Here is a 27,305-nt window from a genome sequence, read left to right on the forward strand (position 1 = left end):
TTAATGATTGAAGCCAAACGTTTACAAACGTTACAAAACAAATCCAAACGTTTCACCTTTTTAGCAATATAAGCCAAACGTTTACAAACGTTAATGAAACAAATCCAGACGTTTCACCTTTTTAACGATTTAAGCCAAACGTTACGAAACAAATCCAAATGTTTCCCCATATTAGCGATTTAAGCCAAATGTTTTCAAACGTTACGAAACAAATCCAAATGTTTCACCTTTATAGCGATTTAAGACAAACGTTTACAAACATTACGAAACAAATCCAAACGTTTCCTCATTTTAGCGATTTAAGCCAAAAGTTTATAAACATTACGAAACAAATCCAAATGTTTCGCCTTTTTAACAATTTAAGCCAAATGCTTACAAACGTTAAGAAACAAAACCAAACGTTTAAAACGTTACGAAACAAATCCAAACGTTTCACATTTTTAACGATTTAAGCAAAATGTTTACAAACATAACGAAACAAATTTAAATGTTTCACATTTTTAGCGATTGAAGCCAAACGTTTACAAACGTCACGCAACAAATCAAAGCGTTTCACCTTTTTAGCTATTTAAGCCAAATTTTTACAAAAGTTACGAAACAAATCCAAACATTTCAGCTTTTTAGCAATTTAAGCCAAACGTTTACAAACGTTTCGAAACAAAACCAAACGTTTAACCTTTTTAGAGATTAAAGCCAAATCCTGAAAACGTTACGAAATAAATCCTAACGTTTACAAACCTTACAAAACAAAAAAAAAACGTTTCACATTGTTAGCATTTTAAGCCACACGTTTACAAACGTTACGAAACAAATCCAAACGTTTCACCTTTTTAGCGATTGAAGCCGAACATTTACAAACATTACGAAACACATCCAAACATTTCCCCATTTTTGCAATTTAAGCTAAATGTTTATTGACGTTACGAAACAAAACCAAACATTTACAAACGTTACGAAACAAATCCAAACGTTTCCAAACATTATGAAACAAATCCAAACGTTTCCCCATTTTAGCGATTTAAGCCAAACATTTTACAAACGTTATGAAACAAATCCAAACGTTTCACCTTTTTAGCGATTTGAGCCAAAAGTTTATAAACGTTACGAAACAAATCCAATCGTTTACAAACGTTACGAAACAAATCCCAGCGTTTCACCTTTTTAGTAATTTAAGCCAAACGTTTACAAACGTTACAGAACAAAACAAAACGTTTCACATTTTTAGCAATTTAAGCCAAACGTTTACAAACGTACGAAACAAATCAAAACGTTTCACCTTTTTAGCGATTGAAGCCAAACATTTACAAACGTTAAGAAACAAATCCAAACTTTTCCCCATTTTTGCAATTAAAGCAAAACGTTTATAAACGTTACGAAACAAAACCAAACGTTTCAAATGTTACGAAACAAATCCAAACTTTTCCCCATTTTAGCGATTTTAGCTAAACGTTTACAAACGTTACAAAACAAATCCAAACGTTTCACTTTTTTAGCGATTTAAGCCAAACGTCTACAAACGTTACGTATCAAATCTAAACGTTCCCCATTTTAGCGATATAAGCCAAACGTTTACAAACGTTACCAAACAAATTCAAACATTTCACATTTTTTGCTATTGAAGCTAAACTTTTACAAACATAATGAAACAAATCCAAACGTTTCACCTTTTTAGCGATTTAAGCCAAACGTTTAGAAACGTTACGAAACAAATCCAAGCGTTTCACCTTTTTAGCAATATAAGTCAAACGTATACAAACGTTACGAAACAAATCCAAACATTTCACCTTTTTAGCGATTTAAGGCAAATGTTTACAAATGCTACGAAACAAATCCAAATGTTTCCCCATTTTAGCGATTTAAGCCAAACGCTTAAAACGTTACAAAACAAATCCAAACGTTTCACCTTTTTAGCGATTGAAGCCAAACGTTTACAAATATTACGAAAAAACCTAAACATTTCACTTTTTTAGCAATTTAAGCCAAACGTTTACAAAAGTTACAAAACAAATCCAAACGTTTCACCTTTTTGGCGATTTAAGTCAAACATTTACAAACGTTACGAAACAAAACCAAACGTTTAAAAAGTTATGAAACAAATCCAAACTTTTCACATGTTTAGTTATTTAAGCCAAACGTTTATAAACATTACGAAACAAAAACCCTTTAATAACGGGACAAAACAAATCCAAACGTTTCACCTATTTAGAAATTTAAGCCAAACGTTATCGAACTTTACGAAACAAATCCAAACGTTTCCCCTTTTGGGCGATTTAAGCCGAACATTTACAAACGTTACGAAGTAAAACCAAACATTTCACCTTTTTAGCTATTTAATCCAAACGTTAACAAATGTTACAAAAGAAAATCAAACATTACGAAACAAAACCAAACGTTTAAAACGTTTTGAAACAAATCCAAACGTTTCATATTTTTAGCGATATAAGCAAAACCTTTACAAATTTACGAAATAAAACCAATTGTTTCACCTTTTTTAGCAGTTTAAGCCAAACGTTTACAAAAGTTAAGGAATAAATCCAAGTGTTTCACCTTTTTAGCAAATCAAGCAAACCTGTTACAAACGTTCCGAAACAAATCCAAAAGTTTCCCCTTTTTAGTAATTTAAGACAAACGTTTACAAACGTTACTATACAAATCCAAGAGTTTCACCCTTTTAGCAATTTAAGCAAAACGTTTACAAACGTTACAAACAAATCCAACTGTTTCACCTTTTATCGATTTAAGTCGAACGTTTACAAACATTACGAAATAAAACCAAACATTTCACTTTTTTAGCAATTTAAGCCGAACATTTATGAACATTACAAAACAAATCCAAACGTTTCCCCATTTTAGCGATTTAAGCCAAACGTTTAAAACGTTACGAAACAAATCCAAACATTTTACCTTTTTAGCGGTTTATGCAAAACGTTTACAAACGTTACGAAACAAATCCAAGCGCTTCGCCTTTTTAGCGGTTGAAGCCAAACGTTTACAAACGTTACGAAACAAATCCAAACGTTTCTCCTTTTTAGCGATTTAAGCCAAACGTTTACAAACGTTACGAAACAAATCCAGAATAAATTTGAAGTTTCACACGAGTTTTAGTAGTGCTAAGTACGGTGTATGGTTAGATTCAGATTAAAGGTTTTAGTAATAATTTCCGAATTGTTATTTAAGGATTTGTGGATTAAGGATATTGGCTATGCTCATGTGTGTGTCTACACTATATTTTTAAAAGAGACTTTATCTTTTCAGATTTGATTTTGTCCAAGTGTTTTTTTTTGTATATTGATATAAAGGTGATTTCATAAACAAAGAGATTTGAATTGTTAATTTTACCCTTCTTAGGAAAGGAAGAAATTTCGTTAAATTCGATTTAAAAGGAATAATAAATTTTTCGGTTGAACGATTTCTTCAAATTGTATTTTTTTGAGAGCAAGATTTAGAAGCGACATAAATTTTGGATGTTTGAAACATCATTGTGTATTTTAATACGAAGGATTTTTTCACACTTTGTGTATTTTCGAGAAAGAGATACATTTATTTTAGCAAGTTTGGTTTAAAGATAACATAAATTTTGTCAGTTGAACTTTTCAAAAAAAATAATTTGCAAACTTATTTTAGAGTAAGAAAAATCTTTGAATTCAAAATGCGAATATTTTAAAAAATTTCAAGGGTTTACAAAACTGATGGTTTTTCGACGGTAAAGCATTTTGATTATTGAATATAAAAAGGAGGTGTAAGACGTATAGTTTTTTCAAGAGAAGTGAATTTTGTTTGAATATAAAATGTTTGAGCATAACTAAAAATCCGGTCGAGGTGAATTGATCGTAGTGATCTCTCGTTGTATACGAGGTTATAGTCATTTGATTGAATAATTTTAGTTTAGGATATATGAGTTAGCTGATCCGAAAATCGATGATCGTGTTTGGTGAATTTCGATAACAAAGTTGGTTGGTCGATACTGTTGGTTGAGGGTTTAATTGTTGAAAGTTTGGATATCATTTTGTTTGGATATTGAACCTTTTGTGTGTGGAATAAAGTTAAGTATGTGAAACTTACTTAGAATTAAATTGATGGTTAGTTACCTTAGGTTATTACAGGATGTTTATTTTTGAATGATTGGAGGAATAATTATGATCGAGATGGTTTGTTACTAATCTAGAGATTCTGTTATCATGAGATAAGCTCACGTATTCTTTTGAATGACGATATGAGTTTTTGTGTTTTATGATTTGCGAGGTTGATGGTATTATCAAATTTGGTGTTAATCGTTGGACCGAATGATCCAAGTAGTGTTTGTTTTTTGCCGAAACATTATTTAGTTGTTATTGAGTATTGTTATCGATTCTTTTGGTGTCGAGCTCGTTTTAAGTGGACAGGTGAGTAAGTGTTGTGGAATGCAATAATTTTTTTCAGTGTTCCTGTTTTATACGATAGAGTTTGGAATTGTAAGAACCATAGTTTGAGGTTAGGGCTTGTTCTTGCGCTTTTATAATGTGGATTTGGTAATTGTTAAGATTTGAGCTGGTTTTGGAAGCCATCCTGGTAAAGAGTAATTGTGATTCTCAGTTGGATAATTTTTGTCTGTTCACTTTTGTGTTGATCGAGTAATCGTTAGAGCACCGAGTTATCAGACTTAAATTTTTGCGCATATGTATGTTGTGACCGTTTAAACTGCGAATCAGTTTCAAATTTAAAATTCGAGGTTGAAATTTTCATAGGTAGGGGAGAGTGTAATACCCCATATGTTTTCGGCATGTTTCGTCTTGTGTTGACCTTCTTTGAGTGGAAATTGTGATTAGAGTTATTATTGAAAAAGATTTTAGGATCGTTCTTGAGTATCCTAAGTACTTCAGTCAAGCTTTATGCCGGAGAGCTTGTATTTCTTCGTTTGGTTTCACCTAGAAATGACATTATCGTTTTATGTTAAGTGGAAGTTAGTGTTGATACTTTTTGTGATCATTTGAGATTGTTCAGTTTATGAAAGTGGTGGTTTAGAGTTATCGTTCGAGGAACAACCTTTTGTGTTTTTTCTTACGCAAGTAGTTAGTTCGTTAAGCATGGAAATTCCTATGATTACAATTTGGATTGGACTTGGTTGAGGAATGTGCTTAAAAGACAGAGTTGTTATGCAGAATTGTTATTATTGCTGTCCGTGATTACCTTGGGTATCTTTTTATGTGTTTTACGTTGGCTATGTGCATTTTCGTTCGGACAACATATAATTTTATGATATGTTATTACGCGGGTTGTGTTGATTTAAATTCAAGGACGAATTTTATATAAGTTGGGGCGAATGTAATATCCCGTGTTTTTTCGTCATGGTTTCGTTGTGTTTCCGAGTTAGTTTTGGATTGTTAATGGTGGACTTAGCAAGTGTGACACTTTGTTTGGGGTTTGGGTTGTATCTTGTATGTGTCGCATGTGTCGTGTGAGTTTTCGGCGATTTGATTTGTATTCGGTTTATAATCGATGATGTATAAGTGTACCTTCTGAATCTGACATGTTTTGAGAAAACATGCATATCTCCCAATTTAACCGTTGGATCGGGTTCATTTTTGAATATGTTGTGCCCAAGACAATGTTGACCGTTGGATCAAAAACTGAGATGCGTTGGAGGGCGCGATGGGCCATCGCGCCTCGCAACGCGCCCAATACGTTTTCTGAGCGCGTGGTGAAGGCGCGATGGGACGAACGCGCCTCGCATTGCGCCTCCCACCGCGCCTCACCTGTAATTTTGTGTCTTGGCTTATAAATAGACCCCTTATTCGAACCATATCAGCCCTTACTTATTTTATAAACCCTAGGCAGTTGCTATCTATCACGTTCTTGGATTCGGTAAACGATTCTAACACTCAGTTCTTTGTTAAATCAATTCCTTATCGCGTATCTCGATTGTTAACTTATTCGAACCCTTTTTCCAGCGTGTTGTTGGTGTTGATTCATTATTTTCATTCGGTTCTTTCGCTGATCTTGTTTCTTAACGGTATGTGTTGCTATCCCTTGATTTATGAGTAGGGATTCACGTGTTAGGTTGCTAGACTGTGTTCTAATGTGATTTACCCATGTTGTGGCTTATTTGATCTCTCAAACGCTTAGCCTAATCTGTTATAGGGTGTTTACGATTGAAATATCATGCTATAACATTTAGATTTAAATGTTGATTATTGGGTTAAGGTGCTAGGTTGTTCGTATGATTATGGCTTGGTTAATTCGCTGTTTTAGCAATGTAAAAGAGGGCTGGAAATTCTTGTTTAAGGCTGATCTTATGTGTTTGAATAATTGTTACATCTTTTGGCATGCTTAGTAAATCATAGGATGATTGGTTGGCTTGTAAATGCATGATTTCACCTTGTTTATGTGATGTGTACATTTCAACGATATAGTTGCTGTCCATAATCGTATTGGGGCTATTTTGTATCGTTCTTGACATGATGGCATTGCGTTGTTTGCGTTAGAATCATTCGTGTTGATTATGCCTTAGCAGACAAGTTTATGACATGATTTGAATCTTGTTTCAAATCTGAGTTTAACGTTTAAATGGAGGATTTAATCCTTTTTTGGTTCATTTAAAAGAATTTTAATATACTTATGTTGGTATGGTGTGATTTGCCGATTGTTGGCTAAACGATGGATTGTGTTCTTGTTTTTAAAAGACTGTACTTTTCATTCAAGTTATTCAGAATATAAACTTGGGTTTTATTTTGGTTTAACTTTGGGTTGGGTTTGACTATGGTCGCCCAACAAGTGGGAAGAAGCTTGGTAGTTTTGATAACTCGGCTGACTCACTGGTATGTATTTAAACTTGGGTTATTTAATACTGTTTTCTGAATTATTCAAATTCTGTTTTGAAATGGGTACTTATATGGTTTGTATTCTATAACTTGGGTTATGGTTTAGATGCCTATGAACCTCATGTGTTCGGTTATACGTGGGCTTGTTATTACGTGTGCTAGTCCTACATGGTGTCTAGTACTCCGTAGAGTTAGGGTATGTTTTTAATTATTATTTATACTTTGTCTAGACTCATCAACCGTTCGTGCTTTGGAGACGAACCGGGATTAGATTGCTTGCCAGGTTATCACGTGGATTAGCAAGCAGTGAGTTTATATTGCTATTTACCGCTTTATTAAGTAAATTGTATTTTGCAATATATATATATATATATATATATATATATATAATTGTATAAACAGCTTTCGAACTTTTTTCGGCATTATGAATCTGAATTGGAACGGGCTACTCGATGGGCATCATCAAGACTGCGTGCACACCGGTATATGATCATATCGTATTGAGGTAGGTTCAAGATACGTCTCGCCTTAGTGAGGGCGCCGGTGGAAGATACGTCTCCTGGGACTCACGTGTTTATTTGAGTGACAGTCGGGGATCGGTTATGGAGATACGTCTCACCGACACGACAACTAGATTTAGATTATTTATGGTTTAGGGTTTCAATGCTTATCCATAAGGATAAATTGCTTTACAAATATTTTAAAAGTGTTTTAAAGGTTTTCACTTAATAAATGTAAATAGTTGTATGAACTCATCTCAGTATATCTGACCCCGTTGCTTTCCCAATTTTTCCAAGGTTATGATTTTAGCGAGTCAGCTGGTATCCGATTCTTTATTTCCTCGGAGGTCTTACTGTATAAACATTACGAAACAAATCCATTCGTTTCACCTTTTTAGCGATTTAAGCCAAACGTTTATAAAAGTTTCAAAACAAATCAGAACGTTTGTAAACGTTTGGCTTAAATCGCAAAAAATATGAAATGTTTTGTGTTGTTCCGTAACGTTTGTAAACGTTTGGCTTAAATCGCTAAAAATGTTAAACATTTGGATTTGTTTTGTATTGTTTTCAACGTTTGATTTTGTTTCGTAACGTTTGTAAACGTTTGGCTTAAATCGCTAAAAATATGACATGTTTGGTTTTATTCCGTAATGTTTGTAAACTTTTGGCTTAAATTGCTAAACACGTTTGGTTTTATTTCGTAACGTTTTTAAAAGTTTGGCTTAAATAGCTAAAACAAATTCAAACGTTTCACATTTTTAGCGATTTAAGTCAAACGTTTACAACCGTTACGGAATATGACCAAACATTTCACATTTTTAGTGATTTACGCCAAACGTTTAAACAAAACGTTTCGAAACAAAACCAAACGTTTAAAACGTTACCAAACAAATACAAACGTTTCACAGTTTTAGCGAATTAAGCCAAACGTTTACAAACATTACGGAACAAAACCAAATATTTCACCTTTTTAGCGATTTAAGCCACACGTTTACAAACGATAGGAAACTAATCCAAACGTTTCACCATTTTATAGTTTTAAGCCACTCGTTTAAAACGTTATGAAATAAATAAAAACGTTTCACATATTTATCGGTTTAAGCCGAACCTTTACAAACATTATGAAACAAATCCAAAAGTTTCACCTTTTTAGCGATTTAAGCCAAACGTTTACACACGTTACAAAACAAATCCAAACGTTTCCCCTTTTTTGGGATTTAAGCCAAACGTTTAGAGATGTTACGAAAGTAATCCAAATGTTTCAACTTTTTAGCGATTTAAGCCAAACGTTTACAGACGTTACGAAACAAAACCTAACCTTAACAGACGTTACGAAACAAAACCTAACGTTTAGAAACATTAAGAAACAAATAAAAACGTTCACCTTTTTAGCTATTTAAACAAAACGTTTACAAACATTACGAAATAAATCCAAACGTTAGACCTTTTTAGCGATTTAAGCAAAACGTTTATAAACGTTACGAAACAAAACCAAACGTTTCAGGTTTTTAGAGATTTAAGCCAAACGTTAACAAATGTTACGAAACAAAACCAAATGTTTCCATACGTTACGAAACAAATCCAAACGTTTCACCTTTTTAGCGATTTAAGCCAAACGTTTATAAACGTTACAAAACAAATCACAACGTTTCACCTATTTAGCGATTTAAGCCAAACGTTTACAAACGTTACAAAACAAATTTCAACGTTTAACATTTTTAGCGATTTAAGCCAAACGTTTACAAACGTTATGAAACAAATCCAAGCGTTTTAAATTTTTAGCGATTTAAGAAAAATGTTTACAAACGTTACGAAACAAATCCAAACGTTGCAGCTCTTTAGCAATTTAAGCCAAATTTTTACAAAGGTTACGAAACAAAACCAAACGTTTCACAATTTTAGCGATGTAATCCAAACGTTTACAAACGTTACGGAACAAAACCAAACGTTTAAAACGTTACGAAACAAAACCAAACGTTTCTCCTTTTTCGCGATTTAAGCCAAACATTGAAAACTTTACGAAAAAAATCATAACGTTCCACCTTTTTAGCGATTTAAGCAAAACGTTAGCAAACGTTACGAAACAAATCCAAGCGTTTCACCTTTTTAGCAATTTAAGTCAAACGTTTACAAATGTTTCGGAACAAAACCAAACATTTCACATTTTTAGCGATTTAAGCCAAACGTTTACAAACGTTACGAAATAAATCCAATCGTTTCACCTTTTTAGCAATTTAGGACGTTTACAAACGTTACGAAACAAATACAAATGTTTAACCTTTTTAGCGATTTAAGCCAAACGTTTACAAACGTTACGAAATAAATCCAAACGTTTTCCTATTTCAGTGATTTAAGCCAAACGTTTGTAAAGTTACGAAACAAATCTAAACATTTCACCTTTTTAGCGATTTACGTACAAACGTTACGAAAAAAATCCAATTGTTTCACCTTTTTAGCGATTTAAGCCAAACGTTTACAAAAGTTTCGAAACAAATGCAAACATTTGTAAATGTTTGGCTTAAATCGCTAAAATTGTGAAATGTTTGGTTTTGTTCCGTAGCGTTTGTAAACGTTTGCCTTAAATCGCTTAAAAGGTGAAACATTTGGATTTGTTTCGTAACGTTTTAAACGTTTGGTTTTGTTTCGTAATATTTGTAAACGTTTTGTTTAAATCGCTAAAAATTTGAAACGTTTGGTTTTGTTCCGTAACGTTTGTAAATGTTTGGCTTAAATTGTTAAACACGTTTGGTTTTGTTTCTTAACGTTTGTAAACGTTTGGCTTAAATTTCTAAAACAATCCAAACGTTTCATATTTTTAGCGATTTAAGCCAAACGTTTACAACCATTATGGAAAAAGACCAAACGTTTCACATTTTTAGCGATTTAAGCTAAACGTTTAAAAAAACGTTACGAAACAAAACCAAACGTTTAAAATGTTACGAAACAAATCCAAACGTTTTACATTTTTAGCGATTTAAGACAAACGTTTATAAACATTAAAAAACAAAACCAAACATTTCAAATTTTTAGCGATTTAAGCCAAACGTTTACAAACGTTAGGAAACAAATCCATACGTTTCCCCATTTTAGAGATTCAAGCCAAATGTTTAAAACGTTATAAAACAAATCCAAATGTTTCACATTTTTAGCGATTTAAGCCGAACGTTTACAAACGTTATGAAACAAATCTAAATTTTTCCCCTTTTTAGAGATTTAAGCCAAATGTTTACAAACGTTACAAAACAAATCCAAACGTTTCACCTTTTTTGCGATTTAAGCCAAACATTTACAAACGTTACGAAACAAATCCAAATGTTTCACCTTTTTAGCGATTTAAGTCAAACGTTTACAGACGTTACGAAACAAAACCTAACGTTTACAATCGTTATGAAACAAATCCAAACATTTCACCCCTTTCGCGATTTAAGCCAAACGTTTACAAACGTTAAGAAACAAATCCAAACGTTTCCCCTTTTTACAAATCTAAGCCAAACGTTTACAAACGTAACGAAATAAATCCAAACGTTTCACCTTTTTAGCGATTTAAGCCAAACATTTAGAAACGTTACAAAACAAATCCAAACGTTTCACCTTTTTAGCGATTTAAGGCAAACGTTTATAAACATTACGAAGCAAAACCAAATGTTTTCACCTTTTTAGCGATTTACGCCAAACGTTTACAAACGCTAAGAAACAAGGTGAAACGTTTGGTTTTGTAAGGTTATGAAACAAAACCAAACGTTTAAAACCATAAAACAAAATCCAAACTTTCCACCTTTTTAGCGATTTAAGCCGTAACGTTTATAAACGTTTGGCTTAAATTGATAAAAAGGGGAAACGTTTGGATTTGTTTTATTATGTTTAGCTTAAATTGAAACGTTTGGATTTGTTTCGTAACGTTTGTAAACGTTTGGCTTAAATTGCTAAAAAGGTTAACCGTTTGGATTTGTTTCGTAACGTTTGTAAACGTTTTGCTTAAATAGCAAAAAAAGTGAAACGTTTCAATTTGTTTTGTAACGTTTGTAAACGTTTGGCTTAAATCGCTAAAAAGATGAATCGTTTGAATTTGTTTCATAACATTTAATTTTAACTTGGGGATTATTTGATTTTAATTTTAACTTGGGGATTTCATTTCAAATTTAAAATTTGACAATTTGATAATATTATTTTAAAATCTAAAAATAATATTTGAATTTATTTATAATTAAATTAATTATTATTATTATTATAAATGAGAATTGGTTATTTATATTTAATCTATAATTTTTGAGATTTTGGCTTACCGTGCCAATTTGACTAAATTATATTTTAACTTTATAATTATTTATTATATTAATTTAGTGAAGTATTTTTGCCGGGAATTTTTGATTATTTGGGTTTCAAGCTATTGATTTCCATTTGGCATTTGATTAATATTTTTATCAAATTTTAATTATAACTACGGTTATAATTATGGATTAATGGTTGGGTCGGGTTAGACTTGGGTCGCTCGACATGTGGATTTAGGTTGGTAGTTTTAAGAAACTCGGTAAACCGACTATTTGAGGAATTTATTTAAGTTATCATTTAAATATTATTTTAATAATATTTTCGGATTGGATTTTAAGGGTGAACTCAATAGTCCATTTTTCCGTCAAAACTTATAATTTTTGATTCTTGAGAGTTAATTGGCTAAATTACCACTTTAGTACCTAAGCTTTATTTTACGACTTTTCTTGCCATAATTCGTTTTAATTCCAATTCTAACTTTAGAACTGAAATATAATATTAAATTCCTCGCAATAATCTTTTCCGAAACCGACCTACTAAAATTTATTTACCTTAATTTATCGGACAACTTTCCGATGTCGTCACTACGGCGACTCAAAGCTGGACACGTGGCCCAATTAAATAATTTAATCATTTGGGGTATTAAAGAAACAAAACCAAATGTTCCCCAATTTAAGCCTAACGTTTACAAACATTACGAAACAAATGGAAACGTTTGGTTTTGATTCATAACCTTTGTAAATGTTTGGCTTAAATTGCTAAAAAGGTGAAACGTTTGGATTTGTTTCATAACGTTTGTAAACATTTGGCTTAAATTGCTAAAAAGGTGATATGTTTGGTTTTGTTTCGTAACGTTTGTAAACGTTTGGCTTAAATTCCTAAAAACATGAAACGCTTGGATTTGTTTCGAAACTTTTGTAAACATTTGGCTTTGTTTCTTAACATTTGTAAACATTTGGCTTAAATCGCTTAAAATATGAAACGTTTAGATTTGTTTCGTAATTGTTTAAACGTTTGGTTTTGTTTCGTAATGTTTAAAACCTTTGGCTTAAATCGCTAAAAAGGTGAAACGTTTTGTTTTATTTCGTAACGTTTGTAAACGTTTGGCTTATATCGCTAAAAATGTGAAACATTTCAATTTGTTTCGTAACGTTTGAATCGTTTGGCTTAAATCTCTAAAAATATGAAATGTTTGGATTTGTTTCGTAACGTTTTAAACGTTTGGTTTTCTTTCATAACGTTTATAAACGTTTGGCTTAAATCACTAAAAAGGTGAAATGTTTGGATTTATTTCGTAACGTTTGTAAATGTTTGGTTTAAATTGCTGAAAAGGTGAAACGTTTGGTTTTGTTTCGTAACGTTTGTAAACATTTGGCTTAAATTGCTAAAAAGGAGAAATGCTTGGATTTCTTTCGTAACGTTTGTAAACATTTAGCTTTGTTTCGTAATGTTTGTAAACGTTTGGCTTAGATCGCAAAAAATCTGAAACGTTTGGATTTGTTTCGTAACGTTTTAAACATTTGGTTTTATTTTGTAACGTTTGTAAACGTTTGGCTTAAATCGCTAAAAAGGGGAAATGTTTTGTTTTGTTTCGTAACGTTTGTAAACGTTTGGCTTAAATCGCTAAAAATGTGAAACGTTTGGATTTTTTCGTAACGTTTTAAACATTTGGTTTTGTTTCGAATGTTTATAAATGTTAGGCTTATATCGCTAAAAAGGTGAAAAGTTTGGGATTGTTTCGTAACGTTTGTAAACGTTTGGCTTATATCGCCAAAAAGGTGAAATGTTTGGATTTGTTTGGTAACGTTTGTAAACGTTTGGCTTAAATTGCTAAAAATGTGAATTGTTTGGTTTTGTTTCGTAACGTTTGTAAACGTTCGGCTTAAATTGTTAAAAAAGTGAAACGTTTGGATTTGTTCTGTAATGTTTGTAAACGTTTAGCTTAAATCGTCAAAAAGGTGAAACGTTTGGATTTGTTTCGTAACGTTTGTAAACGTTTGGCTGAAATTGCTAAAAAGGTGAAAAGTTTGGATTTGTTTCGTAACGTTTGTAAACGTTTGGCTTAAATTGCTAAAATAGAAAAACGTTTGGATTTGTTCTGTAACGTTTTAATAGTTTGGTTTTGTTTCGTAACATTTGTAAACGTTTGGCTTAAATCGCTAAAAAGGTAAAACGTTTTGATTTGCTTCGTAACGTTTGTAAACGTTTGGCCTAAATTGCTAAAAAGGTGAAACGTTTGGATTTATTTCGTAAAGTTTGGCTTAAATTGCTAAAATGTGTAAACGTTTGGATTTGTTTCGCAACATTTGTAAATGTTTGACTTAAATCGCTAAAAGGGTGAAACGTTTGGTTTTGTTTCGTAAGGTTTGTAAACGTTCGGCTGAAATTGCTAAAAAGGTGAAACGCTTGGATTTGTTCTGTAACGTCTGTAAACGTTAGGCTTTAATCACTAAAAAGATGATATGTTTGTTTTTGTTCCGTAACGTTTGTAAACGTTTGGCTGAATTCTCTAAAAAGGTGGAACATTTGGATTTGTTTCTTAACGTTTAAAACGCTTGGTTTTGTTTCGTAACATTTGTAAACATCTGGCTTAAATAGCTAAAAATGTGAAACGTTAGGTTTTGTTTCGTAACGTTTGTAAACGTTTGGCTTATATCGCTAAAAATGTGAAACGTTTGGATTTGTTTAGTAACGTTTTAATCGTTTCGCTTAAATCTCTAAATATATGAAACGTTTGGATTTGTTTCGTAACGTTTTAAATGTTTAGTTTTACATTTATAAACGTTTGACTTAAATCGCTAAAAAGGTGAAATGTTTGCATTTGTTTCGTAACATTTGTAAACGTTTGGCTTAAATTGCTAAAAAAGTGAAACATTTGGTTTTGTTTCGTAACGTTTGTAAACGTTTGGCTTAAATTGCTAAAAAGCGGAAACGCTTGGATTTGTTTCGTAACTGCTATAAACGTTTAGCTTTGTTTCGTAACGTTTCTAAACGTTTAGCTTACATCGCTAAAAATGTGAAACGTTTGGAATTGTTTCGTAACGTTTTAATCGTTTGGTTTTGTTTCGTAACGTTTGTAAACGTCTGGCTTAAATTGCTAAAAAGGTGAAATGTTTGGTTTTATTTCGTAACTTTTGTAAACATTTGGCTTAAATCGCTAAAAATATGAAATGTTTGGATTTTTTCATAACGTTTTAAACGTTTTATTTCGTAACGTTTATAAACGTTTGGCTTATATCACTAAAAAGGTGAAACGTTTGGTTTTGTTTCGTAACTTTTGTAAACATTTGGCTTAAATCGCTAAAAAGGTCAAACGTTTGGATTTGTTTTCTAACGTTTGTAAACGTTTGGTTTAAATCGCTAAAAAGGGTAAATGTATGGTGTTTTTTCGTAACGTTTGTAAGCGTTCGGCTTAAATTTATAAAAATGTGAAACGTTTGTTTTTGTTCCGTAACGTTTGTAAACGTTTGGCTTAAATTGCTAAAAAGGTGAAATGTTTGGATTTGATTCGTAATGTTTGTAAATGTTTGGCTTAAATTTCTAATAAGGTGAAACGTTTGCATTTGTTTCGTAATGTTTGTAAACGTTTGACTTAAATCACTAAAATTGAGAAATGTTTGGATTTGTTTCGTAACGTTTTAATCGTTTGTTTTGATTTCGTAATGTTTGTAAATGTTTCGCTTAAATAGCTAAAAAGTTAAAATGTTTGGATTTGTTTTGTAATGTTTGTAAACGTTAGACTTAAATCGCTAAAAAGACAAAACGTTTAGATTTGTTTCGTAACGTTTGGCTTAAATTGCTAAAATGGGGAAACGTTTTGATTTGTTTGGAAACATTTGTAAATGTTTGGCTTAAATCACTAAAAGGTTGAAACGTTTGGTTTTGTTTGGTAACGTTTGTAAACGTTCGGCTTAAATTGCTAAAAAGAAGAAACGCTTGGATTTGTTTCGTAATGTTTGTAAACGTTAGGCTTAAATCTCTAAAAAGGTGAAACATTTGTTTTTGTTCCGTAACGTTTGTAAACGTTTGGCTGAAATCGCTAAAAAGGTAAAACGTTTGGTTTTGTTTCATAATCTTTGTAAATGTTTGGCTTAATTCGCTAAAAAGGTGAAAGGTTTGGTTTTGTTTCGTAACGTTTGTAAACGTTTGGCTTAAATCGCTAAAAAGGGGTATCATTTTGTTTTGTTTCGTAACAAATGTAAATGTTTGGCTTAAATCGCTAGAAACGTGAAACGTTTGGATTTGTTTCGTAACGTTTGTAAGCGTTTGGCTTAAATTGCTAATAAGGGGAAACGTTTGGTTTGGTTTCGTAACGTTTGTAATCGTTTGGCTTAAATGCCTAAAAAGGTGAAACGTTTGGATTTGTTTCGTAACGTTTGTAAACGTTTTGCTTAAATCGCTAAAAAGGTGAAACGTTTGGATTTGTTTCGTAACGTTTGTAAACGTTTGGCTTAAATTTCTATATAGGCGAAACGGTTTGGATTTCTTTCATAAAGTATGTAAACGTTCGGCTTAAATTGCACCTTTTTAGCAATTTAAGCCAAACGTTTAAAATGTTACGAAATAAATCCAAATGTTTCACCTTTTTAGCTATTTAAGCTAAACGTTTGCAAAGGTTAAGAAACAAATACAAACGTTTTCCCTTTTTAGCGATTTAAGCCAATTGTTTACAAACGTTACGAAATAAATCCAAACTTTTCCCCATTTTAGCTATTAAAGCCAAACGTTTACAAATGTTACGAAACAAATCCAAACATTTTTCCATGTTAACGATTTAAGCCAAACGTTTACAAACGTTGCGAAACAAATCCAAATATTTCACCTTTTTAGCAATTTAAGCCAAACGTTTCACCGTTTAAGCGATTGAAGCCAAACGTTTACCATTTTTAGCGATTGAAGCCAAACGTTTACAAACTTTACAAAACAAATCCAAACGTTTCACCTTTTTCGCTATTTAAGCCAAACGTAAAGAAAAAAACCAAACATTTCACCTTTTTATCAATTTAAGCCAAACGTTAATAAACGTTACGAAAAAAAACCAAACGTTTAAAACGTTACGAAACAAATCCAAACGTTTCATATTTATAGCGATTGAAGCCAAACGTTTACAAACGCTACGCAACAAATCCAAACGTTTCCCCTTTTTAGCAATTCAAATCAAACGTTTACAAACGTTAGGAAATAAATCCAAACGTTTCTCCGTTTTAGCAATTTAAGCAAGACGTTTACAAAGGTTATTAAACAAATCCAAATGTTTCCCCTTTTTAAGATTTAAGCCAAACGTTTACAAATGTTACGAAACAAATCCAAAAGATTCCCCATTTCAGCGATTTAAGCCAAATGTTTACAAACGTTGCGAAAAATCCAAACGTTTCACCTTTTTAGCAATTTAAGCCAAACGTTTACAAAGGTTACGAAACAAATCCAAACGTTTCACCTTTTTAGCGATTGAAGCCAAACGTTTACAAACGTTACGAAACAAATCCAAACCTTTCCCCTTTTTAGCGATGTAAGCCAAACGTTTATAAACGTTCTGAAACAAAACCAAAAGATTAAAACGTTACGAAACAAATCCAAACGTTTCACATTTTTAGCGATTTAAGCGAAACGTTTTACAAACGTTACGAAACAAAAGCAAACGTTTTACTTTTTTAGCGATTTAAGCCAAACGTTTACAAACGTTACGAAACAAAACCATATCTTTCCTCATTTTAACAACTTAAGCCAAACGTTTAGAAAATTTACGAAACAAATCCAAACGTTTCTCCTTTTTAGCGATTGAAGCCAAACGTTTACAAACGTTACAAAACAAAGCCAAACGTTTAAAACGTTACGAAACAAATCCAAACGTTTCCCCATTTTCGCGACTTAAGCCAAACGTTTAGAACGTTACGAAACAAATCCAAGTGTTTCACCTTTTTAGTGATTTAAGTTAAAAGTTTACAAACGTTACGAAACAAATCCAAATATTTCACCTTTTTAGCAATTTAAGGCAAACGTTTAAAAAGCTTATGAAAGAAAATCAAACATTTCACCATTTTAGCAATTTAAGCCAAACGTTTACAAATGTTATGAAACACAAACAAATGTTTCACAATTATAGCGATTTAAGCCGAACGTTTACGAACGTTATGGAACAAAAGCAAACGTTTCACCTTTTGAGCGATTTACGTCGAACGTTTACAAACATACGAAACAAAACCAAATGTGTGACCTTTTTAGCGATTTAAGCCAAACGTTTACAAACATTACAAAACAAATCCAAACGTTGCCCCTTTTAAGCGATTTAAGCCAAACATTTACAAGCATTACGAAACAAAACCAAACGCTTCACCTTTTTAGCGATTTAAGTCAAATGTCTACAAAGGTTACGAAACAAATCAAAACGTGTCACCTTTTTAGCAATATAAGCCAAACGTTACGAAACAAATCGAAACGATTCACCTTTTTAGCAATTTAATCCAAACATTTAAAACGTTACGAAACAAATCCAAACGTTTCACCTTTTTAGAGATTTAAGCCAAACGTTTACAAATGTTATGAAATAAATCCTAGCGTTTCACCTTTTTAGCGATTTAAGCTAAACGTTAACAAACGTTATGAAACAAAACCATATCTTTCCTCACTTTAGAAACTTAAGCCAAACGTTTAGAAAATTTACGAAACAAATCCAAACATTTCCCCTTTATAGAGATTGAAGCCAAACGTTTACAAACGTTACAAAACAAAGCCAAACGTTTAAAACGTTACGAAACAAATCCAAACGTTTCCCCATTTTAGCGACTTAAGCCAAACGTTTACAAACGTTACGAAACAAATCCAAGTGTTTCACCTTTTTAGCGATTTAAGTTAAAAGTTTACAAACGTTATGAAACAAATCCAAATGTTTCACCTTTTTAGCAATTTAAGGCAAACGTTTACAAAGCTTATGAAAGAAAATCAAACATTTCACCTTTTTAGCAATTTAAGCCAAACGTTTACAAATGTTACGAAACAAAAACAAATGTTTCACAATTATAGCGATTTAAGCTGAACGTTTACGAACGTTACGGAACAAAACCAAACGTTTCACCTTTTGAGCGATTTAAGTCGAAAGTTTACAAACATACGATACAAAACCAAACGTTTGACCTTTTTAGCGATTTAAGCCAAACGTTTACAAACATTACAAAACAAATCCAAACGTTGCCCTTTTTTAGCGATTTAAGCCAAACATTTACAAGCATTACGAAACAAAACCAAACGCTTCACCTTTTTAGCGATTTAAGTCAAATGTTTACAAAGGTTACGAAACAAATCCAAAAGTGTGACCTTTTTAGCAATCTAAGCCAAACGTTACGAAACAAATCGAAACAATTCACCTTTTTAGCAATTTAATCCAAACGTTTAAAACGTTACGAAATAAATCAAAACGTTTCACCTTTTTAGAGATTTAAGCCAAACGTTTACAAACGTTACGAAATAAATCCAAACATTTCACCTTTTTAGCGATTGAAGCTAAACGTTTACAAACGTTACGAAAAACTTCCAAGCATTTCCCATTTTTAGCAATTTAAGCCAAACGTTCATAAACGTTATGAAACAAATCCAAACGTTTCACCTTTTTAGTGATTGAAGCCAAACGTTTATAAACGTTATGAAACAAATCCAAACGTTTCGAAACAAATCCAAATGTTTAAAACGATACGAAACAAATCTAAACGCTTCACATTTTTAACAATTTATGCCAAATATTTACAAACGTTACGAAACAAATTCAAGCGTTTCACCTTTTTAAAATTAGCGATTATGCCAAATACAAGCCAAACATTTACAAACGTTACGAAACGAATCCAAACGTTACACCTTTTTAGCGATTTAAGCCAAATGTTTATAAACGTTACGGAACATAAACAAACGTTTCAAATTTTTAGCGATTTAAGCCGAACTTTTACAAACGTTACGAAACAAAACCAAACGTTTCACCTTTTTAGCGATTTAAGCCAAACGTTTACAAATGTTACAAAAAAATTCCAAATGTTTCGCATTTTTAGCTATTTAAGCCAAACGTTTACAAACATTACGAAACAAATCCAAATGTTTCTACTTTTTTGCAATTTAAGCCAAACCTTTACAAACGTTTACGAAACAAATACAAATGTTTCACCTTTTTAGCGATTGAAGCTAAACGTTTACAAACATTACGAAGCAAATCAAAGCGTTACACCTATTTAGCGATTTCAGCTAAACGTTTACAAACGTTAAAAAACAAATCCAAGCGTTTCACCTTTATAGCAATTTAAGGCAAACGCTTACAGACGTTACGAAACAAAACCAGACGTTTCACATTTTTAGCTATCTAAGCCAAACATTTACAAACTTTACGATATAAATCCCAATGTTTCACCTTTTTAGCAATTTAAGCAAAACGTTTACAAACGTTACAAACCAAATTCAAACGTTTCACCTCTTTACTGATTTAAGCCAAACGTTTACAAACGTTACAAAACAAATCCAAACGTTTAAAACGTTACGAAACAAATCCAAACATTTCAACTTTTTAGCGATTTAAGTCAAACATTTACAAACGTTTGCGGAACAAAAACAAACTTTTCACCTTTTTGGCGATTTAAGCCAAACGTTTAAAACGTTACGAAACAAATCCAAGTGTTTCACCTTTTTAACAATATAAGCCAAACGTTTACAAACTTTACGAAACAAATCCAAACGTTTTCCCATTTTAGCAATTTAAGCCAAACGTTTACAATCGTTACTAAACAAATTCAAGAGTTTCATCTTATTAGCAATTTAAGCCAAATGTGTACAAACGTTACGAAATAAAGCCAAACATTTACAAACATTACGAAACAAATCCAAGCGTTTTACCTATTTAGCAATTTAAGCCAAACGTTTACAAATGTTACGAAATAAATCCAAATGTTTCCCCATTTTAGCGATTTAAGCCAAACGTTTAAAATGTTACGAAATGAATCCAAACATTTCCCATTTTTAGAATTTTAAGCCAAAAGTTTACAAACGCTACGAAACAAATCCAAACGTTTCACCTTTTTAGAAATTTAAGCCAAACGTTTACAAACATTACGAAACAAATCCAAGCGTTTCACCTTTTTTGCAATTTCAGCCAAACGTTTACAAACATTATAAAACATATCCAAGCGTTTCACATTTTTAGCAATTTAAGCCGAACGTTTACAAACACTACGAAACAAAACCAAATGTTTCACCTTTTTAGCGATTGAAGCCAAATGTTTACAAACGTTACGAAACAAATCCAAGCGTTTCACCTTTTTAGCAATTTAAGCCAAACATTAATAAACATTATGAAACATATCCAAACGTTTCCTTATTTTAGCGATTTAAGTCAAACGATTAAAACGTTACGAAAAGAATCCAAACTTTTCCCCTTTTTATCAATTTAAGCCAAACATTTACAAACGATACGAATCAATGACAAACGTTTCAAACGCTACGAAACAAATCCAACTGTTTCACCTTTTTACCGATTTAAGCCAAACGTTTACAAACGTAAAGAAATAAAACCAAACGTTTAAAACGTTACAAAAAAATCCAAACGTTTCACATTTTTAGCGATTTAAGACAAATGTTTACAAACGTTACGGTACAAACCAAAAATTTCAAATTTTTAGTTATTTAAGCTAAACGTTTACAAACGTGACGAAACAAATCCAAGCGTTCCACCTTTTTAGCAATTTAAGCCAAAGTTTTACAAAAGTTACGAAACAAATTCATGTGTTTCCCCTTTTTGGCAATTTAAGCCAAATGTTTAAAAACGCTACGAAACAAATCCAAATGTTTCTCCTTTTTAGCGATTTAAGCCAAACATTTACGAACATTACAAAACAAAGCCAAACGTTTAATCTTTTTAGTGATTTAAGCCAAATCTTTAAAACGTTACAAAATAAATTCAAACGTTTACAAACATTACAGAACAAAAGCAAACGTTTCATATTTTTAGCAATTTAAGCGAAACGTTTACAAACGTTACGAAAAAAAATCCAAATGTTTCACCTTTTTAGCGATTGAAGCCAAACATTTACAAACGTTACAAAAAAATCCAAACGTTTCCCCATTTTAGCGATTTAAGGCAAACGTTTCAAAACGTTACGAAACAAAACCAAACGTTTGCAAACGTTAAGAAACAAATTCAAATGTTTCCAAACGTTATGATATGAATCCAAACGTCTATCCATTTTAGCGATTTAAGACAAACGTTTACAAACGTTACGAAACAAATCCAAACGTTTGACCTTTTTAGCGATATAAGCCAAACGTTTACAAATGTTTTGAAACGTTACGAAACAAATCCAAACGTTTACAAACATTACGGAACAAAAATTAACTTTTCACACTTTTAGCAATTTAAGACAAACGTTTACAAATGTTACAAAACAAATCCAAACGTTTCACCTTTTTAGCGATTTAAGCCAAACATTTACAAAAATTTAGAAACAAATCCACATGTTTCCCTATTTTAGTGATTTAAGCCAAACGTTTATAAACGTTACCAAACAAAACAAAACATTTACATACGTTACGAAACAAATCCAAATGTTTACAAACGTTACGAAACAAATCCAAACGTTTCCCCATTTTAGCGATTTAAGCCAAACGTTTACAAACGTTACGAAAAAAATCCAAACGTTTCACATTTTAAGTGATTTAAGCCAAACGTTTATAAACGTTACGAAACAAATTCAAACGTTTCCCATTTTAGCGATTTAAGCCAAACTTTTACAAACGTTACGAAATAAATCAAAACGTTTCACATTTTAAGTGATTTAAGCCAAACGTTTATAAACGTTACGAAACAAATCCAAATGTTTCCCCAATTTAGCGATTTAAGCCAAACGTTTACAAACGTTGCAAAACAAATCCAAACATTTCACCTTTTTTTCGATTGAAGCCAAACGTTTACAGACATTACGAAACAAATCCAAACGTTTCTCCTTTTTAGCGATTTAAGCCAAATGTTTACAAAAGTTACGAAACAAATCCAAGCGTTTCACCTTCTTAGCAATATAAGCCAAACGTTTACAAGAGGTACGAAACAAATCCAAACGTTTCACCTTTTTAGCGATTTAAGTTAAATGTTTACAAACCTTACGAAAAAATTTCAAACCTTTCCCCATTTTAGCTATTTAAGCAAAACGTTTAAAATGTTACGAAACAAATCAAAACCTTTCACCTTTTTAGCGATATAAGCTAAATGTTTACAAACGTTACGAAACAAATCCAAATGTGTCACCTTTTTAGCGATTAAAGCCAAACGTTTACAAATGTTATGAAACAAATCCAAACATTTCACCTTTTTAGCAATTTAAGACAAACGTTAACAAACGTTACGAAACAAATCCAAATGTTTCACCTTTTTAGCAATTTAAGCCAAACGTTTACAAACCTTATGAAACAAAACCAAACGTTTAAAACGTTACAAACAAATCCAAACGTTTCACGTTTTAGCAATTTAAGCCAAACGTTTACAAACATTACGAAACAAAACCAATCGTTTACAAACGCTACGAAACAAATAAAAACGTTTCACCTTTTTGGCAATTTAAGCCAAACGTTTACAAACGTTACGAATCAAATCCAAATGTTTCCCCTTTTTAGCGATTTAAGTTGAACGTTTACAAATGTTACGAAACAAACCCAAACGTTTCACCTTTTTAGCTATTTAAGCCAAATGTTTTCAAACGTTCAAAACAAAATAAAACGTTTCACCTTTTTAGCGATTTAAGCCGAACGTTTACAAACGTTACGAAACAAATCCAAACGTTTCACCTTTTTAGCGATTTAAGCCAAATGTTTAAAAACGTTGTGAAACAAATCCAAATGTTTCACCTTTTTAGCAATTTAAAACAAACGTTCACAAACGTTAAGAAACAAAACAAAATGTTTCACCTTTTTAGCGATTTAAATCAAACGTTCACAAACGTTGCAAAAAAATCCAACGTTTCACCTTTTTAATGATTTAAGCCAAACGTTTAAAAACATTACGAAACAAATCCAAACGTTTCACCTACTTAGCAATTTAAATCAAACGTTTACAAACGTTTCGAAACTAATCCGAACGTTTAAAATGTTACGAAACCCTTTTAAGCAATTTAAGCCAAACGTTTACAAATGTTACAAAACAAATCCAAACGTTTCACCTTTTTAGCGATTTAAAACAAACGTTTACAAACGTAACGAAACAAATCCAAACGTTTCACCTTTTTAGCGATTGAAGCCAAATATTTTCAAACTGTCACGACCCAATTTTATGGATCACGACCGGCGTTAGGGTATGGGTATGGCTGTACCAAAACCCGTAGCAAGCCTCGCGGATAACATACATTTAATATAAAACTGCACGAAAACTAATGCTCAGGGGCAACCGAGACTTCAACCTAAATCTAACAACTTATATAACATTTCTAATATAATTACTTGATAGTAATTCAAAACTAAGAAAACATGCTTCATATATAAATAAACCAATGTAACATGCCAAGGTACAATAATATAAAAGTTGTACCACTACGACAAACCAAAGTAATATAATAGAGACAACTAGTTTTACTGCGGTCTAAGAAGTAAAATTGTTGACTAATCTAATAACATAAAAAGACCTCCGAGGAATCAAAAGATCGGAGATGACCAACGCTCTGAAAATCACAAGTCTGTAAAAATTGGGAAAACAACGAAGTCAGATATACTGAGATGAGTTTATAATGCTATTTAAATTTATTAAGTTTAAAACCCTTAAAACAAATCTTTTATACAAATATATATTTGATTATGGAAAACAATATTGAAATGAAATCCCAATGTATTTAACCCAAAGTATTTTCCAAAGTAGATGGGAACAAATCCTCATCGATTCCCAAAGTAGGCCACACATTGGTCAGCCAATCCCAAAGTACTTACCGGTGCACGCAGTCTCGATACAAGCCTATCGAGTTGCTCGTTTCAATCCAGATCCATAATCCTTAAAACATTTCATAAACATTTGATATACTAGAATAATATGGGGTACTTAATAAAGCGGTAAATAACACTATAAACTCACTGCTTGCTTATCCACGTTAATCTTGGCAAACATCTAACCCTGCGTAGACTCCGAAGCACGAGCAGTCGACGGGTCTAATACATTATACAAGTTAAAATCCGAACAACCCCTAACTCTAAGAATACTAGACTCCACATAGGACTAGCATTTCAAAACACAACCAAAGAATCACTCAAGGTAATCAAAGTACAACTAAAGTGTATCCCAACTATCCCATTCCAACCTATTAACAAAGTTAAGGAAAATTAAGCTTAGGTGAGTTCTTATCTTTGAAAACAAAACCAAAGTCTTAAATACTTAAATAGTCTTTTCAAAACAATTACAGTTTTCAAAGTAGTGTGTTAGCCTTACTGCAGTATAGCTCAACATAACATGTCGGGAGACCACGTCTAACCCGACCCATCCATAAACCAAAGTCAAAAACCAAAGACTTAAATCAAACCTTAAATAAAACCAAAGTTATTTTTAAAATAAGAACTCATACCTTAACTTAATAATGCCACGAAAACAATATAGAAAACAACAATCCAAATAAGCTTGCCATCACTTGACAAGTAACACCCAAAGTACACTTTGCATTCCACCTTAAATATAATAAATAAGGTTCGATATCTTTCAAGTATCAACTTGAAACTAAAATAATTTTATCAACACCTAACAACCCATATAAACCTTTCATGCCTTATAACTCATTTAACTAATGTTAACTACAACCTAAAATAAGACTAACATCCTTAAGTTATGTTTGAATCACTACATGAACAGGGTCTGAATCACTCTTATATTTGATAAAAACCATCTTAAAACGTTGGTTAATCCCTTTAACCCAACCTCACCCAAAGTAGCATCTTAATTACTTAAAATCAACTTTAAAGTAATTTCCAGCAAAGTTACTTATTCGAAACAACGAATTTTGTAAAACCTTAATTAATCTATGATTAAGCCTTAGCCAATTACATCAGAACACTCAATGTATGAGTTGCTCGTTATCAACGTATTACCCCTTTCAAAGAAATTTCCAGATTTTAGTGTATAACCAAAACAAAATTTTAAGTCAAAAACATTAGCAAACGATACCTTAATCCATTTACAAGATTCCTCCAATGCAACCAAAGTACATTTGATATTTAAACAACCTAAGGTCAACTTTTATAAAATTTCCAGATTTTGGAGAATGTCTAAAACAACGTTTTTAATCCAAAGTTATTAACAAATTGATAAACCTTTCAATTGTAGCATCCATTCTTAATTCACCCAAGGTGCAAGTGATAAGAACAACCAAATAACGACCCTAAACAACATTTACAGATTCAACAACAAGTAAAAACATAAAATATAAACCAATCACCCAAAGTATATATATATACGTACAACAATCTAGAAATCAAATCTAGGAATTAGAGCCACTAACCTCTTGGAATAGATTAAGGACAACAATCAAGAGAAAACCCAGACAATATAGATCCAAAATTAGCGTACAATCAATCCATACGATAGCTAATGAATTTACAATTGATAGGAATGATAAACAATGGATTAAACCTTAAGGAGAGGATTAGAAATACTTACAATTGATTAAAATAGGCTTAGGAATGATAGAGAATGACTAAGAGAAGTGCTACTGCCGTTTTAGGGTTTTAGAGAAAGTGTAAAATCAGTTTAGGTTGAATTAGGTGAGTTTAAATAGAAATCAGCGAACTGGACAGTGCACGTGTCGCGCCTGCTATATCTTCATCGCGCCCATGATACATGAATCGCGCCCGCGATCCAGGCATGTCGCGCCTGCGAAATGCTACTCCCTTCGATGAAAAATTGAGATTTTAAATTTGCAATCAAAATCGTTCCAAACTCCGAGACTACTCATAATACATCTTAAACACTTATTAAAAGGCTTAGAGCCTCACGATTCCAAGTGGTCAAACCAATCAAACGAACCCAAGGTACTGTTTAGACTTAACGGAACAAGTCAGAAAAATATACAGTGTTACATTCTCCCCAACTTCAAAACAAAATCGTCCTCGATTTTACAACAACGAAACAAAGCAATAACTCACATAAACACACGAAAGTAATGCACATAGTGCAACGCCCGAAGTATCAAACACAAAAGCAACACATAAAATGAACACTTAACCCAAGGTACTAACATAGCGTAAAAGCAATCAACAAATCCAACGTACCTCAAGGAAAGAGGAAAGGATAACATTTCCTCATGTCGGACTCCGTCTCCCAAGTGCATTCTTCTACACAGTGATTCCGCCACAGAACCTTGACCATCAAAATCTCCTTGCTCCGCAACTTACGCACCTGCGTGTCGACAATCTCAACAGGATGCTCCTCATATGATAACTCTTGGTCAATCTCAACACTTTGTGGTACAATCACTTGAGAAGAATCAGAAACACACTCCCGCAATATCGAAATGTGGAACACTGGATGCACCAATGACATGTCTGGCGGCAACGCCAAACGGTGAGCAACTGCTCCAACTCTCTCTAAGATCTCATACGGACCAACAAACCTCGGTGCTAACTTTCCCTTAACACCAAGACGCACAACGCCCTTCATAGGCGAAACTCAAAGAAAAATGTAGTCGCCAACCTGAAACCCAAAATCCTTCCGCTTAAGATTAGCATAACTCTTGTGCCGACTAAAAGCAATTTCAAG

The sequence above is a fragment of the Mercurialis annua genome, linkage group LG4 (assembly GCF_937616625.2).
Source record: "Mercurialis annua linkage group LG4, ddMerAnnu1.2, whole genome shotgun sequence".
In the NCBI taxonomy this organism is placed as follows: Eukaryota; Viridiplantae; Streptophyta; class Magnoliopsida; order Malpighiales; family Euphorbiaceae; genus Mercurialis; species Mercurialis annua.